The following is a 17,102-nucleotide window of genomic DNA, read 5'->3' on the forward strand; positions in this document are numbered from 1 at the left end:
CAAGTATGCTTTCGCATGAAAGAAAACGTATTAAAGTCGAGTTTTGTGTCCGATCCAAACTTGAACTTTTTGGGGATCCCAGCACAGTTGCCAGTGTTTGTAGTATTCTAACATGAAAAATTTTAGATTATTTACGGTTTGGTAGATTGGTAGAATTCTTGATATTTTTGGTAGGTTTCTCTCCAACTAAGAGGTACTTTAATTTTTTTCCATTTAAATGCAATTTTCTATAGAAATAAAATTTTGAAAAAATTTTCTTTAGAAATAAAATTTTGGGAAAATTTTCTAGAGAAATTAAATTTTGCCAAAATTTTCTTTAGAAATAATTTTTTGGGAAAATTTTCTATAGAAAGAAATTTTTGCAAAAATTTTCCACAGAAATACAAGTTAGGCAAAATTTTTTACATAAATAAATTTATTGCAAAATTTTCCATAGAAATAAAATTTTCGCATAATTTTTTACAGCAATAAAATTTTAGCAAAATTTTTTATAGAAACAAATTTTTTAGTAAAATTTTCTATAGAAATAAAATTTTAACAAAATTTTCTATTGGAATAAATTTTTGACAAAATTGTCTATAGAAATAAAATTTTGGCAAAATTTTCTATTGAAATAAAATTTTGGCAAAATTGTCTATAGGAATAAAATTTTAGCAAAATTTAATATAGAATTTAAATGTTACCAAATTTTACATAGAAAGATAATTTTGCAAAATTTTCTATAGAAATAAAAGTTGGGCCAAATTTTTTACATAAATAATTTGTTAGCAAAATATTCCATAGAAATTAAACTTTGACAAAATATTCTACAGAAATTAATTTTTGGCAAATTTTTTCTGTAGAAATAAATGTTTGGCAAAATTTTCTACAGATATAAAATTTTGGCAAAAATTTCTATAGAAATACAATTTTTGCAAAATTTGTATAGAAATAAATTTTGGCAAAATTTTTATAGCAATAAAATTTTACCAAAATTTTGTATAGAAATAAAATTTTTGTAAAATTTTCTACAGAAATTAAATTTTTGTAAAATTTTCTACAGAAATAAAATTTTGGCAAAATTTTCTGTAGAAAAAACATTTTGAATTTTTATTTTTAGATTAGATTAGATGTATGTTTATTGATATATATTATTTACAATTTGGTTAACCACTATATGTACAATTTTTTATACTTTTTCTACTTAAACATAGCACTGGAATTAATGAATTAACTTAATGAGATTAATATTTTAATTGAAGGGAAAAATTTACAAAAACCTGTACAAATTTTGTTAGTTAAAAATCTTATAAACTAGGCTCATATCTTAGGAGACTAGCTCGGAAATATGATTATATTCAGAATATGAATATTTGACATTAAAACGTTCTATTAAATCGTTTATTTTGACATGTAGAATTTTTTTTATAGCAATAAAATTTTAACAAAATGTTTGTAGTTGCAACATTTTTGTAAAATTTCTACAGAAATTAAATTTTGGTAAAATTTTCTATAAAATTTTTGGCAAAAATTTCTATAGAAATAAAATTTTTGCAAAATGTTTCTATAGAAAATTAAATTTTGGCAACATTTTCTATAGGATTAAAATTTTGGCAAACTTTGCTACAGAAATAAAATTTTCTATAGAAATTAAATCTTAGCAAAGTTTGTATAGAAATAAATTTTGGCAAAATTGTTTATAGCAATAAAATTTTACCAAAATTTTGTATAGAAACAAAATTTTTGTAAAATTTTCTACAGAAATTAAATTTTGCAAAATTTTCTGCAGAAAAAATATTTTAAATTTTTTTTTATAGCAATAAAATTTTAACAAAATTTTTGTAGAAACAAAATTTTGGTAAAATTTCTATAGAAATTAAAATTTTGGAAAAATTTTCTATAAGAATAAAATTTTGGCAAAAATTTCTACAGAAATAAAATTTTTGCGAAATTTTCTATAGAAATTAAATTTTGGCAAAATTTTCTATAGAATTAAAATTTTGGCAAACTTTTCTACAAAAATTAAATTTTGGCAAAATTTTCTATAGAAATTAAATCTTATCAAATTGTGTATAGAAAAAAAGTTTTGCAAAATTGTTTATAACAATTAAATTTTACCAAAATTTTGTATAGAAACAAAATATTTGTAAAATTTTCTACAGAAATTAAATTTTGGGAAAATTTTCTGTAGAAAAAACATTTTGATTTTTTTTTTTTGTAGAAGCAAAATTTTGGTAAAATTTCTACAGAAATTAAATTTTGGCAAAATTTTATTATTTCTACACAAAATTTTGCCAAAATTTGGCAAAATTTTCTGCAAAATTTAAATTTTCTATCAAAATAAAATTTTGACCAATTTTTCTATAGAAATAAAATTTTCTCTAAGAATAAAATGTTGACAAAATTTTTAATAGCAGTAAAATTTTAGCAAATTTTTTTTATAGAAACAAAATTTTGATAAAATTTTCTACATAAATTACATTTTTGCAAAATTTTCTATAAAAATAAAGTTTTGACCAAATTTTCTATAGAAATAAAATGCAAAGTTTTCTATGGAAATAAAATTTTGCCAAAATTTTCTATGGATATAATATTTAGGCAAAATTTTCTTTAAAAATAAAATTTTGCCAAAATTTTTTATAGAAATAACATAAAACTTTAGCAAAATTTTCTATAGGAATAAAATAAAATAAATAAATAAAATTTTTCTATGGAAATAACATTCTGAAAAACATTCTTTTCCTCTGTTGGTTAAGCTACACTTGTAGTTTAGTCAATGCATGGTTTGAAGCTGAAATTAAAAAAAAAAAAAAAAAACAACAACAATTATTAAAGACATAAAACAACAATAACAAAACAAAACGAATGAGAAAAAAAGAGGAAACACGCTCAAAATAAACCCAGCCAACTGCACTCAAATCGATGATTTGACGGTGGCAAAGGAAAAGAGATATGTTTGTACGAATTTATTTCGGTATAAGCCGGCTATCATGTAAAACCTTTTTTCGGAAAGTTCAAGTGTGGTTTACTTTTGGGTTTAGTGAACTGCCTGAATTTATTCTGATAATTGGTTGATAGTTTTGCTGCAAGTAGAGGATGCGGATGAGGAATGTGGTAATTCCGAAGCGTTCGTCCATCCAACCATCTTGCAGTCTATAGAGCTTTGCCAAAATAAATTTGACAAACATTCTTTTCCTCTGTTGGTTAAGCTACACTTGTAGTTTAGTCAATGCATGGTTTTAAGCTGCAATCAAATAAACAACAACAAAAAACAACAACTCCAAAATATTTTTTTTTAATTTGTAGATTTTTGGTAAAATTGTCTTTCAAATGTGTTAAATTATTTTTGGCACGAGTCGCAACCGTGGCTTTGACCACCTCATGCCATTTCCTTGCATCCATAATGTCTTGGCTTAAATGAGTAAATTTTCGCTCGGGCCTTTCATCCGAACCAATGTTAATTTGTTTCTTCTTTCTCTTGAATTATTCCTGCTTTTTATTCCAAACATATCCACTTATATTTGAAAATAACTTCACTTAAAGTTATTGTAAAAAAATATAGACATATAGAATTTATAAAGCCCAATTTTTCTATTGAAATTTATTTAAAACCCCATATTATTGCTTTTAGATGACACGATTGTCTATTTTACATTCAATAAACAACAACAAATAATAACAATGTGGTATTTTAAAGTCATAAAAATCAAACAGAAAATCCACCACATTCTACAATGTTTGGTTTAGTATGGTAAAAATTCATGTAGCGACAGCATCATCTCAGTATGTTTTCAAATTCAATGTTTTTCGTGTATGATTTGTTTCAACTAAAAATTGTTAAAATATTTGGGCACATATGTACTCAATTGTATATAAATATTTTATACATACACATACAATCACGCTGACATTTACCATCACCCTTGCAGTGGAACATGTGTAATGCCCTCCAACCCTGACTGTGGAAAATATCCTTGTTTATGCGATCATCAGTCGATTTTTATGCTCAACCCAAAAACCCCAAAAAATATTTTTTTTTTCACTTGATAATAAACTAAACATGTGCATATGAGCCTTGTCACATCTTGATATGAATCGAATGAACTCGAATGGAATGGAATCGAATGGAATCTCAGCCACACAAGGATCCAATAAAATTGTTATGATACCGAAGAGGATTTTCGTTGATATATTTATGATTGTGATGGTAGATTTTTTCTCGCTTTATGTCATCCCCTTATCATCGCTATATTGATACCCTCTAAGCAAACAATAACAACAAAAAATACATAAAGTAATATGGAGCCCTAAAAATTAATGCAATAAAATATGATTTCTAATTTTGATGCGGATATTGCATATGATTGGTTTATTTCGTCAAGGATATGGATATTTTTCTGCAGTAGATTTTGTTTGGGGGAAAAAGGGTGATTGGATTGGATTTTGTTTGCGTCTTTGGAATTTTAATAATGAAAGTGGAATTTGTTGATATACATATATTCGTTTTTGGGCAATTAATATTTATTCTATATTATTTTATTATTATTATTATTATTATTATTATTATTATTATTATTATTATTATTATTATTATTATTATTATTATTATTATTATTATTATTATTATTATTATTATTATTATTATTATTATTATTATTATTATTATTATTATTATTATTATTATTATTATTATTATTATTATTATTATTATTATTATTATTATTATTATTATTATTATTATTATTATTATTATTATTATTATTATTATTATTATTATTATTATTATTATTATTATTATTATTATTATTATTATTATTATTATTATTATTATTATTATTATTATTATTATTATTATTATTATTATTATTATTATTATTATTATTATTATTATTATTATTATTATTATTATTATTATTATTATTATTATTATTATTATTATTATTATTATTATTATTATTATTATTATTATTATTATTATTATTATTATTATTATTATTATTATTATTATTATTATTATTATTATTATTATTATTATTATTATTATTATTATTATTATTATTATTATTATTATTATTATTATTATTATTATTATTATTATTATTATTATTATTATTATTATTATTATTATTATTATTAGATTTTTAGATTTTTGTTTGTTTTAAAATCTTTTGTGCAATGTCTAGTCATAAAATTTTAAAATTGGGAGTTTTAAAATTAAATAAACAGAAATTTAAAAAAAAAAAAATAGTATAAACAATATTTGTGAATAGGCCCGATTTTAAAATACAAATAAGGAAAATAAAACAAGTATATACGGTCGTTCAAACATACCTTTTTTGTCTAATATATACCACGTATGGACCCACACACAATTTAGAAAACGATTTAAGATACCACAAACCAAGTAATTCGATTGTGGATGACAGTCTTTCGTAGAAGTTTCTACGCTATCCATGGTGGAGGGTACATATACGGCCGTAAGTTCGGCCAGGCCGAAGCTTATGTACCCTCCATCATGGATTGCTTAGAAACTTCTTCTAAACACTGCCATCCACAATCGAATTACTTAAGTTGCGGTAACGCTTGCCGATGGCAAGGTATCTTAAAACCTCCTAACACCATCTTCTAAATTGTATGTAAGTCCATACGTGGTATATATTAAATCAAAAAAGATCGATCCAATACGTATATAATTCAGTTTGACAAAGTAGACATAAAATTTTGACAAAATTTTCTACAGAATTAAAATTTTAACAAAATTTTCTATAGAAATAAAATTTTCACAAAATTTTCTATAGAAATAAAAGCTTTGACAAAATTTTCTATAGAAAGAAAATTTTGACAAAAATTTCTACAGAAATAAAATTTTAACAAAATTTTCTATAGAAATAAACTTTTGACAAAATTTTCTAAACAAATAAAATCTTGGTAGATTATTTTTGGCTCAAGTGGCAACCATGATTATGAACCGAATAAAATTTTAACAAATTTTTCTATAGAAATAAAATTTTGACAAAATTTTCTATAGAAATAAAATTTGGACAATGATGAAAATTTTATTATGAACGGAATAAAATTTTAACAAAATTTTGTCTAGAAATAAAATTTTGACTAAATATTCTATAGAAATAAAATTTTGACAACATTTTCTATAGAAATAAAATTTTGGTAGATTATTTTTGGCTCTAGTGGCAACCATGATTATGAACCGATATGGACCAATTTTTGTGTGATTGGACCAATTTTGGTATGGTTGTTAGCGACCATATACTAACACCACGTTCCTAATTTGAACCGGATCGGATGAATTTTGCTCCTTCAAGAGGCTCCGGAGGTCCGGAGAACGTTTTATATGGGGGCTATATATAATTATGGACCGATATGGACCAATTCTGGCACGGTTGTTAAAGATCATATACTAACACTATGTTCTAAATTACAACCGGATTGGATGAAATTTGCTTCTCTTGGAGACTTCGCAAGCCAAATCTGGGGATCGGTTTATATGGGGGCTATATATAATTACGAACCGATGTGGATCAATTTTTGCATGGTTGTTAGAGACCATATACCAACATCATGTACCAAATTTCAGCCGGATCGGCTCCGCAAGCCAAATCTGGGGATCGGTTTATATGGGGGCTATATATAATTATGGACCGATGTGGACCAATTTTTGCATGGTTGTTAGAGACCATATACCAAAACCATGTACCAAATTTCAGCCGGATCGGATGAAATTTGCTTCTTGCGTGATTTCAACAGACGGACGGACGGACATACTTAGATCGACTCAGAACTTCACCACGAACCAGAATATATATACTTTATGGGGTCTTAGAGCAATATTTCGATGTGTTACAAACGGAATGACAAAGTTAATATACCCCCATCCTATGATGGAGGGTATAAAAATACTTTGAATGGAATGATGACATTTTTTTTAAGAACAAAAAAAACTTGAATTTATATCCAGCCGAGCACCGAATGTCTCAAATAATTTTTATTTGTTTTAAAAGAAAACAATTTGGGTAAAACTTTCGTTCGTCTCTCTGTGTGCTTTGTGATAAAAATATGCCCAAATACTAGAGGTTTGGTCTCTTAAAAGTCTTAAGGCGCTGATACCTCAAAATATACATAATGTCAATTGAAGATATGAAATAAAATGAATTTTAAAAAACTGTAATGGTTAGGATATGTTAGGTTAGATTAAACAAGTATATACAGTAGTAAGTTCGGCCGGGCCGAATCTTTAATACCCACCACCATTAATCAAATATGAAAGTTTCCTTTGAAAATTTCAGAGGGGTTTGATGGCAGATATTTTCCCAAGCAGATCAGTTCAACCAGTACGCTTCCCACAGATAAATGTAAAGATTTTACCTATGAAGACTACATCAGATTCTGAGTTTATAAGAACAATGTTTTGTTTGAGTTTTAGGGGAATCATAAACATCTCTTGTAAGTGAGCAAGAAAATTATGAAATAACGCCTTGATTTGAAATCTATAATTAGGGGATTTTCATCCCAATTATGTAAATGATTACGAGAAGTAAAATCTGGAGATTTTGCATTCAGTTTCAAGCAATATTTATGATCATTGCGCCTTCTATACCCTCAATAAGTGAAATCGGTCTCAATAAGGCCTTACCAAATGGACAGATAAAACTAAACCATATACACTTTGTTATGGGTCTAAAATACCAGTATATTTTCAATTTGTGGCAAATCGGATAAAAACTACAATTTCGAGAAACCCTAGGATTTAAATCGGAAGTTCGCTGTAATGGGGGCTATACCAAAACATAGAAAGATACAAACAGTATTCAGCACATTTATTTGTAAAGGGTGATTCTTTTGAGGTTAGGATTTTCATGCATTAGTATTTGACAGATCACGTGGGATTTCAGACATGGTGTCAAAGAGAAAGATGCTCAGTATGCTTTGACATTTCATCGTGAATAGACTTACTAACGAGCAACGCTTGCAAATCATTGAATTTTATTACCAAAATCAGTGTTCGGTTCGAAATGTGTTTCGCGCTTTACGATGAGGCTCATTTCTGGTTGAATGGCTACGTAAATAAGCAAAATTGCCGCATTTGGAGTGAAGAGCAACCAGAAGCCGTTCAAGAACTGCCCATGCATCCCGAAAAATGCACTGTTTGGTGTGGTTTGTACGCTGGTGGAATCATTGGACCGTATTTTTTCAAAGATGCTGTTGGACGCAACGTTACGGTGAATGGCGATCGCTATCGTTCGATGCTAACAAACTTTTTGTTGCCAAAAATGGAAGAACTGAACTTGGTTGACATGTGGTTTCAACAAGATGGCGCTACATGCCACACAGCTCGCGATTCTATGGCCATTTTGAGGGAAAACTTCGGAGAACAATTCATCTCAAGAAATGGACCGGTAAGTTGGCCACCAAGATCATGCGATTTGACGCCTTTAGACTATTTTTTGTGGGGCTACGTCAAGTCTAAAGTCTACAGAAATAAGCCAGCAACTATTCCAGCTTTGGAAGACAACATTTCCGAAGAAATTCGGACTATTCCGGCCGAAATGCTCGAAAAAGTTGCCCAAAATTGGACTTTCCGAATGGACCACCTAAGACGCAGCCGCGGTCAACATTTAAATGAAATTATCTTCAAAAAGTAAATGTCATGGACCAATCTAACGTTTCAAATAAAGAACCGATGAGATTTTGCAAATTTTAGGCGTTTTTTTTTTAAAAAAAAGTTATCAAGCTCTTAACAAATCACCCTTTATGTTAGTTCTAAAATCTCGACCCCAAATCGGAGGGCCGGTTTATAAGGGGGCTATATCAAAAACTGTACCGATAATCAATATATTCGGCACACCCCTTTATGAACCTTGACTACCTCTAGATTTCAGGCCAATATGGGTAAAAACTACGGATTCTAGAAGCCCATGAAGCAAAATGGGTAGATCAGTCTATATGGGGGCTATATCAAAACATAGACTGATAACAGGCTGATAAGTCCCCGGTCTAACAAAGAAAAACACATTTTTTTTTTGTCAAAATTCGTTTTTATTATTCAACATAATTCCCTTGAAGAGCGATTGATACCATTTTGATAGTACTCCTTCGGTTTTGCCTCAAAAAAGGCATCAGTTTCGGCGATCACCTCTTCATTGCAGCCAAATTTTTTCCCTGCGAGCATCCTTTTGAGGTCTGAGAGCAAGAAAAAGTCGCTGGGGGCCAGATCTGGAGAATACGGGGGGTGGGGAAGCAATTCGAAGCCCAATTCATGAATTTTTGCCATCGTTCAAACATACCTTTTTTGTCTAATATATACCACGTATGGACCAACACACAATTTAGAAAACGATTTAAGATACCACAAACCAAGTAATTCGATTGTGGATGACAGTCTTTCGTAGAAGTTTCTACGCTATCCATGGTGGAGGGTACATAAGATTCGGCCTGGCCGAACTTACGGCCATATATACTTGTTTCTTCTTCATATGGGGCTGTTTTGCCGCGATTTCGATCTTCAAACGCTGCAATAACGCCATATAATAGTCACTGTAGATGGTTTTTTCCTTCCCAAGATAATCGATAAAAATTGTTCCATGCGCATCCCAAAAAACAGAGGCCATTACTTTGCCAGCGACCTTTTGAGTCTTTCCAATCTTCGGAGACGGTTCACCGGTCGCTGTCCACTCAGCCGTCTGTCGATTGGACTCAGGAGTGTAGCTATGGAGCCATGTTTCATCCATTATCACATATCGACGGAAAAACTCGGGTGTATTACGAGTTAACAGCTGCAAACGCCGCTCAGAATCATCAACACGTTGTTTTTTGGTCAAATGTGAGCTCGCGCGGCACCCATTTTGCACAGAGCTTCCGCATATCCAAATATTGATGAATGATATGACCAACACGTTCCTTTGATATCTTTAAGGCCTCTGCTATCTCGATCAGCTTCATTTTACGGTCATTCAAAATGATTTTGTGGATTTTTTTTTATGTTTTCGTCGGTAACCACCTCTTTCGGGCGTCCACTGCGTTCACCGTCCTCCGTGCTCATTTCACCATGCTTGAATTTTGCATACCAATCAATTATTGTTGATTTCCCTGGGGACGAGTCCGGAAACTCATTATCAAGCCAAGTTTTTGCTTCCACCGTATTTTTTCCCTTCAGAAAACAGTATTTTATGAAAACACGAAATTACTTTTTTCCATTTTTTTCACAATAACAAAAGTTGCTTCACAAAAGACGCTCTATCTCACAAACTAATTGACTTACAGACGTCAAATTTTGACACGAATTATTTGAAGGTTGGTACTATATAAAAATAATATGCATTTAATACTAGCGACGCCATCTATGTGTCAGCCAACCTGTTATATCGTCTTAAAATTTCTCCCTGGTCAACAATATATGTACTTTATATAGTCGGAAATCGATATTTCGATGTGCTACAAACGGAATGACAAACTTATTATACCCCCGTCACCATTCTATGGCAATGGGTATAAAAATGGACCCTCTTTAAGAGAAGGGGTCTCTCGATTTAAATAAAACATTCATATTTACTTACTAAATTTAAATTTTCTTTCTTTACAGGCTCTTCAATATATGGTTAGCGGACCAAGGTAAAATATTATCAAACGTTGTGGTTTTATAAAATTTTTGAAAACGGGTTTCTGACGTAGTATGTTATAAGTTCATAAGTATGTTAGCAGAATTTTTCGATCACAAAAATATTATTTCGGTAAAATTTCATGTTGGTATGAAAATTGGCATCAAGAAAAGGATCATCAAACCCAAATGAAACAGAGCCACAAATATGGGGCAACGCTTCGTAATGAATGTGATCCTTAACAACATTAAACTGAAGTATGAAAATTGACCCCAAAATAAAATTATGGGTAATTTTCCTTTTTTTATTTAAAAGACCGTGTGAAAATGAACTCTAACTGATTGAAAAATGTGAAGTTTTAAATATGTGGTGATGAGTGCGAATCTCCTTGGAATGAACTCAATTATTACACTTTGTAAATACAATAAAAGTCGATATCTTCAGGTTTAAATTAATTTTTACTTGTTTTCTCCAACCTTAAATTGAAATCTGACTCCTCTCTTATATATTTCAACTGTCATTTAACATATTTCACGTTTTCTTTGTTTTTTTTTTCTTTTTTTAAGCCTGTTTACACCAAAGCATGGATAGCACTAAAAATCATTCACGCTCCATGGATAACTTCATATTTCATTTGGAATTGTTTTCCAATTTACTTATGACTTTTATGGGTCCTTAAAGCTCATCAACAAAAACACCGTCTGTTTTTGATTTGAAATCCTTATGATGCCATTCGCGTAAAAGAAAAATGCTTTTCTTCAAAAAAGGAAGAGAAAGTTTATGCGAAGATGTCCATTACAAGCACTCAACATTTTTCTTTTTTGGATTTAATGGCTTTATACCGCCATAAGATTTGCTGCCAATAGCAGACGGTGCCAGTTCTATTACAAGGGAATATATTCTTCAAAAAGGAATATTTTCCCTCCGAACCTGCGTCACAAAATAAATATTTTTTTTTGTTTCATTATTTGATACGGTTTTTGATGTCCCATATCTCACGTTAGAGAAAACCGTTTGTTTCTAGCCAATTGCCTTGTTCAAAATGTAAAGACAATTGGCTAAGCACGACTGGAACATTTGAACAAAACCGTATATTTGAGAATAATGACTTACATTTCGGTTACCATGCATCATATTTTCATGAGGACTACCTCACTAAAAAAATATTACCGTAAGTATAATAATTTCTAGTCTTTAATGTAACGATTACTAGTTTTCCGTAGAACAGAAGAAGCATTTCTCAAATTTTTTCTCCTGACCAAAAGTCAATAAATATGTGAATGAAGCTGTTTAGTCCTTACAATTAGCAGATTCGACTTAAATCTTGGTATTTTCATATAAAGGAAAATTATTCGACATAATAATTTTTTTCTACGGCATTAGAAAATTTCGTATTTTGAAGAAAACAATTGGAGTTAAAAATTGCAAAAATTTCCTTAGCGTCATATATACGCAAAAAAAAACTAACGCCTTCCTCACAAACGAAATTTCAGACAAACAAATATCGTTTCCCATTTATTTTTCGCTGTAAGGATGTTTGTTTGGAAGAGAAGTATTTTATATACTTTTTAGGATAAGCGTTGATTCTTTTTTAGGATGTATAAACAATTTCATACAGACTAACCAAAAAAGTTTCTGGCTTATTGCATTTTTCTCACTTCCAAGAGGTTTTTTAGTTCTTAGCACTTTTTTTCTGTTATACAAACAATATAGAAGAAATTATTCAACTTTTTAATTTTTTTTTAAATTTTACCTTTCGCCTGGACGGAGAATCGAACCGCGCACCTTACAATTTGTAAGGCAACATACCATCCACTGTGCTACGTAGCTATTATTGTCATCAACAGATAATTATCGTTATAGCCATCAATGCACAAGCAACACAAAGATTCAAACAGTTATATTTATAAAGCATAGTTTTCGGCGCCCACGAGCCGTTGTTAAGAAAGTTTATTTAACAGAAACATACCTTTGGTTGGCCACCGTGGAGCAATGGTTAGCATGGCCACCTTACATATAAAGGGTTGTGGGTTCAATGCCTGTTTCGACCGAACATCAAATATTATTTTCAATATATTTCAAAAATTTTCGAAAGATTCCGAAAAAATGTTCGATATTACATACTATACTACATTTAATTTTTAATATGAAACTTCTTATTAAAGACTTACAGTCAGAAAAGAACATTACTCAAAAATCGATTTTATTGCCAAAATAAAAATTTTGCAACACAAAAGTTTTTAGGTGTTAAACGTTTGAGATTTTCCAACAAACTTACAAAACTCTAAAAAAGTGTTTTTTTATACCCTCCACCACCGTGAAGGGTATAAACCATTGCACCACGGGCTTGCAAGCTAACCATTGCACCACAGGAGCCACCGTGGTGCAATGGTTAGCATACCCGCCTTGCATACACAAGGTCGTGGGTTCGATTCGTGCTACGACCGAACACCAAAAAGTTTTTCAGCGGTGGATTATCCCACCTCAGTAATGCTGGTGACATTTCTGAGAGTTTCAAAGCTTCTCTAAGTGGTTTCACTGTAATTTGGGACGCCGTTCGGACTCGGCTATAAAAAGGAGGTCCCTTGTCATTGAGCTTAACATGGAATCGGGCAGCACTCGGTTATAAGAGAGAAGTTCCCCACTGTGGTATCGCAATGGACTGAATAGTCTATGTGAGCCTGATACATCGGGATGCCACATAACCTAACCTAACCTTATACCCTCTACCATAGGATGGGGGGTATATTAAATTTGTCATATCGTTTGTAGCACATTAAAATATTGATCTAAGACCCCATAAAGTATATATATTCTGGGTCGTGGTGAAATTCTGAGTCGATCTGAGCATGTCCGTCCGTCCGCCTGTTGAAATCCCTCTAACTTCCGAATGAAACAAGCTATAGAATTGAAACTTGGTACAAGTAGTTGTTATTGATGTAGGTTGGACGGTATTGCAAATGGGCCATATCGGTGCACCTTTAGTGTAGCCCCCATAAAAACGGAACCCCAGATTTGGCTTGCGGAGCCCCTAAGAGAGGCATATTTCATTCGATCTGGCTGGAATTTGGTACATGATGTTAGTATATGGTATCTAAAAACTATGCAAAAATTGGTCCATAATTATATATAGCCCCCATATAAATCCATCCCCGGATGCTTGCAGAGCCACTAAGAGAAGCAAATTTCATTTGATCCTGCTGAAATTTGTGGTACATGGTGTTAGTATAGGGTCCCTAACAACCAATAAAAAATTGGTCCATATCGGTCCATAATTATATATATCCCCAGATTTACCTCCGGAGCCTCTTTGAGGAGCAAAATTCATCCGATCCGGTTGAAACTTAGTACGAAGTGTTAGTATAAGGTCTCCAACAACCATGCAAAAATTGGTAAATATCGGTTCATAATTATATATAGCCCCATATAAACCCATCCCCATATTTGACCTCCGGAAATTTCCGTATCGATCTATATTATAAAGGGTGGTTAAAATTTCAAGGGCCGATGTTGATTTTGAATAAAACACAAACTGTTTAGGAAATTATTGTAATTTTATTTTATTATGATATATTGGTATTACTCAATTATGTATGGAACAAAATATCGGTCAAATGGGCGCCGCGACCTCGGTGTCACATCTTCATCCGATGGTCCAAATTTTCGATGACGCTGAGGCATAAAGAAGGTTCTATGCCATCAATGTGCCGAATTATCACATACTTTAGCCCTTCAATTGTTGCTGGCTTATCGACATACACCTTTTCTTTCAAATAAATCCAAAGAAAAAAGTCCAACGGTGTCAAATCACATGATCTTGGCGTCCAATTGACATCGCCATTACGTGAGATAACACGGCCATTGAATTTGTTGCGTAAAAGAGCCATTGTTTCGTTAGCTGTGTGGCAAGTGGCACCGTCCTGCTGAAACCACATATCGTCCACATCCATATCTTCCAATTCGGGCCATAAAAAGTTCGTTATCATCTCACGATAGCGAACACCATTCACAGTAACTGCCTGACCGGCCTCATTTTGGAAAAAATACGGCCCGATGATGCCGCCAGCCCATAAACCGCACCAAACAATCACTCTTTGTGAGTGCATTGGTTTTTCGACAATCACTCTTGGATTCTCATTCGCCCAAATGCGGCAATTCTGTTTATTGACGAATCCACTCAGGTGAAAATGTACCTCATCACTGAAGATGATTTTCTTCGAAAATTGATCATCAACTGTTGCCATTTCTTGGAACCATTTAACATGTTGTTGGATTGTGTATCTCTCCACGGTTCAAATTGAATAAGTCTGAAACAGAGAAATGTCAAATAAAATTCGGAAAAAAACTTGGCGTTTAGGTGTGGTTCACATTCAACATCGACCCTTACAATTTAACCAGCCTTTATATAGCCCCCAAATAAACCGATCCCCAATCACAGAAAAATCACGACTGCCACTCGAGCCAAAAATAATCTACCAAAATTATATTGCCATAGAAAATTTTGTCCAAATTTTATTTCTTTAGAAAATTTTGTCAACATTTTATGTCTTTAAGAAATTTTGTCAAACTAAAATTTCTATACAAAATTTTGTCAAAAGTTTATTTGTATAGAAAATGTTGTCCAAATTTTATTTCTATAGAAAATTTTGTCAACATTTTATGTCTTTAGGAAATTTTGTCAAAATATAATTTCTATACAAAATTTTGCCAAAATTTTGTTTCTATAGAAAATTTTGTCAGAATTTTATTTCTGTAGAAAATTTTGTCAACATTTTATGTCTTTAGGAAATTTTGTCAAAATATAATTTCTATACAAAATTTTGCCAAAATTTTGTTTCTATAGAAAATTTTGTCAGAATTTTATTTCTGTAGAAAATTTTGTCAAAATGTTATTTCTATAGAAAATATATGAAGTATTTCATAGTTAAAAAGGTATATTTTGCCAAATCTTTAAAAAAAAAAAAGAATTCTACCAATCTACCAAATAGTAGAAAATCTGCCATTTTTGGTAGACTCGTGTTTATAATAGTATATAGCCCCCATATAAAGCGACTCCCATATTTTAATTCTGGCTCTATAATTACCGAACAAAAGTTCATATTGGTTCGTAATTATTTCTTGCCTATATATATTTACCGGTCAAGAACTGAATATATACGTATTTAATCGACCTTTCTTTTGTCTACTATGTATCCCGCATGGACTCACTTACAATTTAGAAGATGGTGGTAAGAAGTTTTAAGTGGCCTTGCCATCGGCCGCAACCTAAGTAATTTAATTGTGAATGACCGTCTTTAGTAGAAATTTCTACGCAATCCATGGTGGAGGGTACTTAAGATTCGGCCTGGCCGAATTTACGGCCGTATATACATGTTCTTTGCTCGTATCCTTTCACCACTACTGTGGAGCAGGGTTCAATAGAAGCAGTCAGACAGCCATTGTTCCGAAATTAATTTTAAATTAAATGAAATATTGAATTTTTGCCTTAACAATCAAACAAAAACAAATTCATATGTACACTGAAAAAAAAAATATTGTAGTGAGGTGAAAGATTTCATGCCCTTAAAATACGAATACATATTTTGCTTAGCATAGGAGACACATTTCTCTGAAGTTTGTTTTCCAGGTCCAAAAAACGATAAACTTTTCAATGAAGTCGTTTTCTTCCTATAGTTTAGTGATTCGACTTAAAAATTGTTATATTTAAGGAAAATTTTGTTCGACTAAGGTCAACGTGGCTCTGAAAAAAAAAACTTAAAACTTAATGAAATCTTCTTTAAATTTGTTGGATTTTTGTATCTTGACGACAAAGCAAAAAAGGGTTCACAAATAGAAGATGTTTTTAACACAAAGCCTATTTTCTACTCGAAATCGAGCTTGAATTCTAAAACATAAGTTGTCGTTAACATGGTCTCTAAGGACACTGTACGCACATGAGGAAAAAGCTGAAAAAAAAAAACTAATAAATTTAACTTTGTTTCCTAGAATCTAGTACACAAAAAGTAAATTATAAGAGAATTGTGTTTTAAATTTGTCCTTGCTTCGATTCTCCGCTTCTTTGACCCGGAATCAATACCCAAATCAGTATTTAAAAACAAAATCTTTGGAACAGGACATGCATTTTGTCAGTATATAAGCTGATATTTATTTTGAGGATTCTGCATAATTTTATTGTTTATTTTTGTTTTATATAACAATTCTTCGAATACAAGTAATCTTTTTTGATTGAGTTCTAGCAATGCTGCCGAAAAAGTTTTCAGTTTTCCGCTTCATTGTAATTGTTTACCATTTTTGAATTAGGTTACCTCCATGATTATACGGTAATGAGAGTTCTCGCTGAGTAAACTCTAAATATTAGAATTTTTAACTATGGTTTTCTGTGAACCTACTACGTGAGTATGAATTCCATAATTTTAATATTTAAGTTGTATTTTCAAAATTCTCTTTTTTCTGCATTTTTTATTAGTCAATTTTGGAAAAATGAACAAAATTATTCATAGAATTTTTTTT

The 17,102-nt window shown here is 30.8% G+C and overlaps 1 protein-coding gene across 1 annotated transcript in view; it reads left to right on the top strand.

The window, feature by feature from the left end:
* kek3 (leucine-rich repeat, immunoglobulin-like domain-containing kekkon 3 protein) overlaps positions 1–17,102 on the top strand; it is a 265,740-nt gene that overhangs the window by 175,688 nt on the left and 72,950 nt on the right. The window contains exon 2 of the mRNA XM_075297690.1: positions 10,577–10,605. The gene's annotated coding sequence lies outside the window, so the exon portion shown is untranslated. The remainder of the gene's footprint in view (positions 1–10,576; positions 10,606–17,102) is intronic.

The sequence above is a fragment of the Haematobia irritans genome, chromosome 2 (assembly GCF_050003625.1).
Source record: "Haematobia irritans isolate KBUSLIRL chromosome 2, ASM5000362v1, whole genome shotgun sequence".
NCBI classification, from domain to species: domain Eukaryota; kingdom Metazoa; phylum Arthropoda; class Insecta; order Diptera; family Muscidae; genus Haematobia; species Haematobia irritans.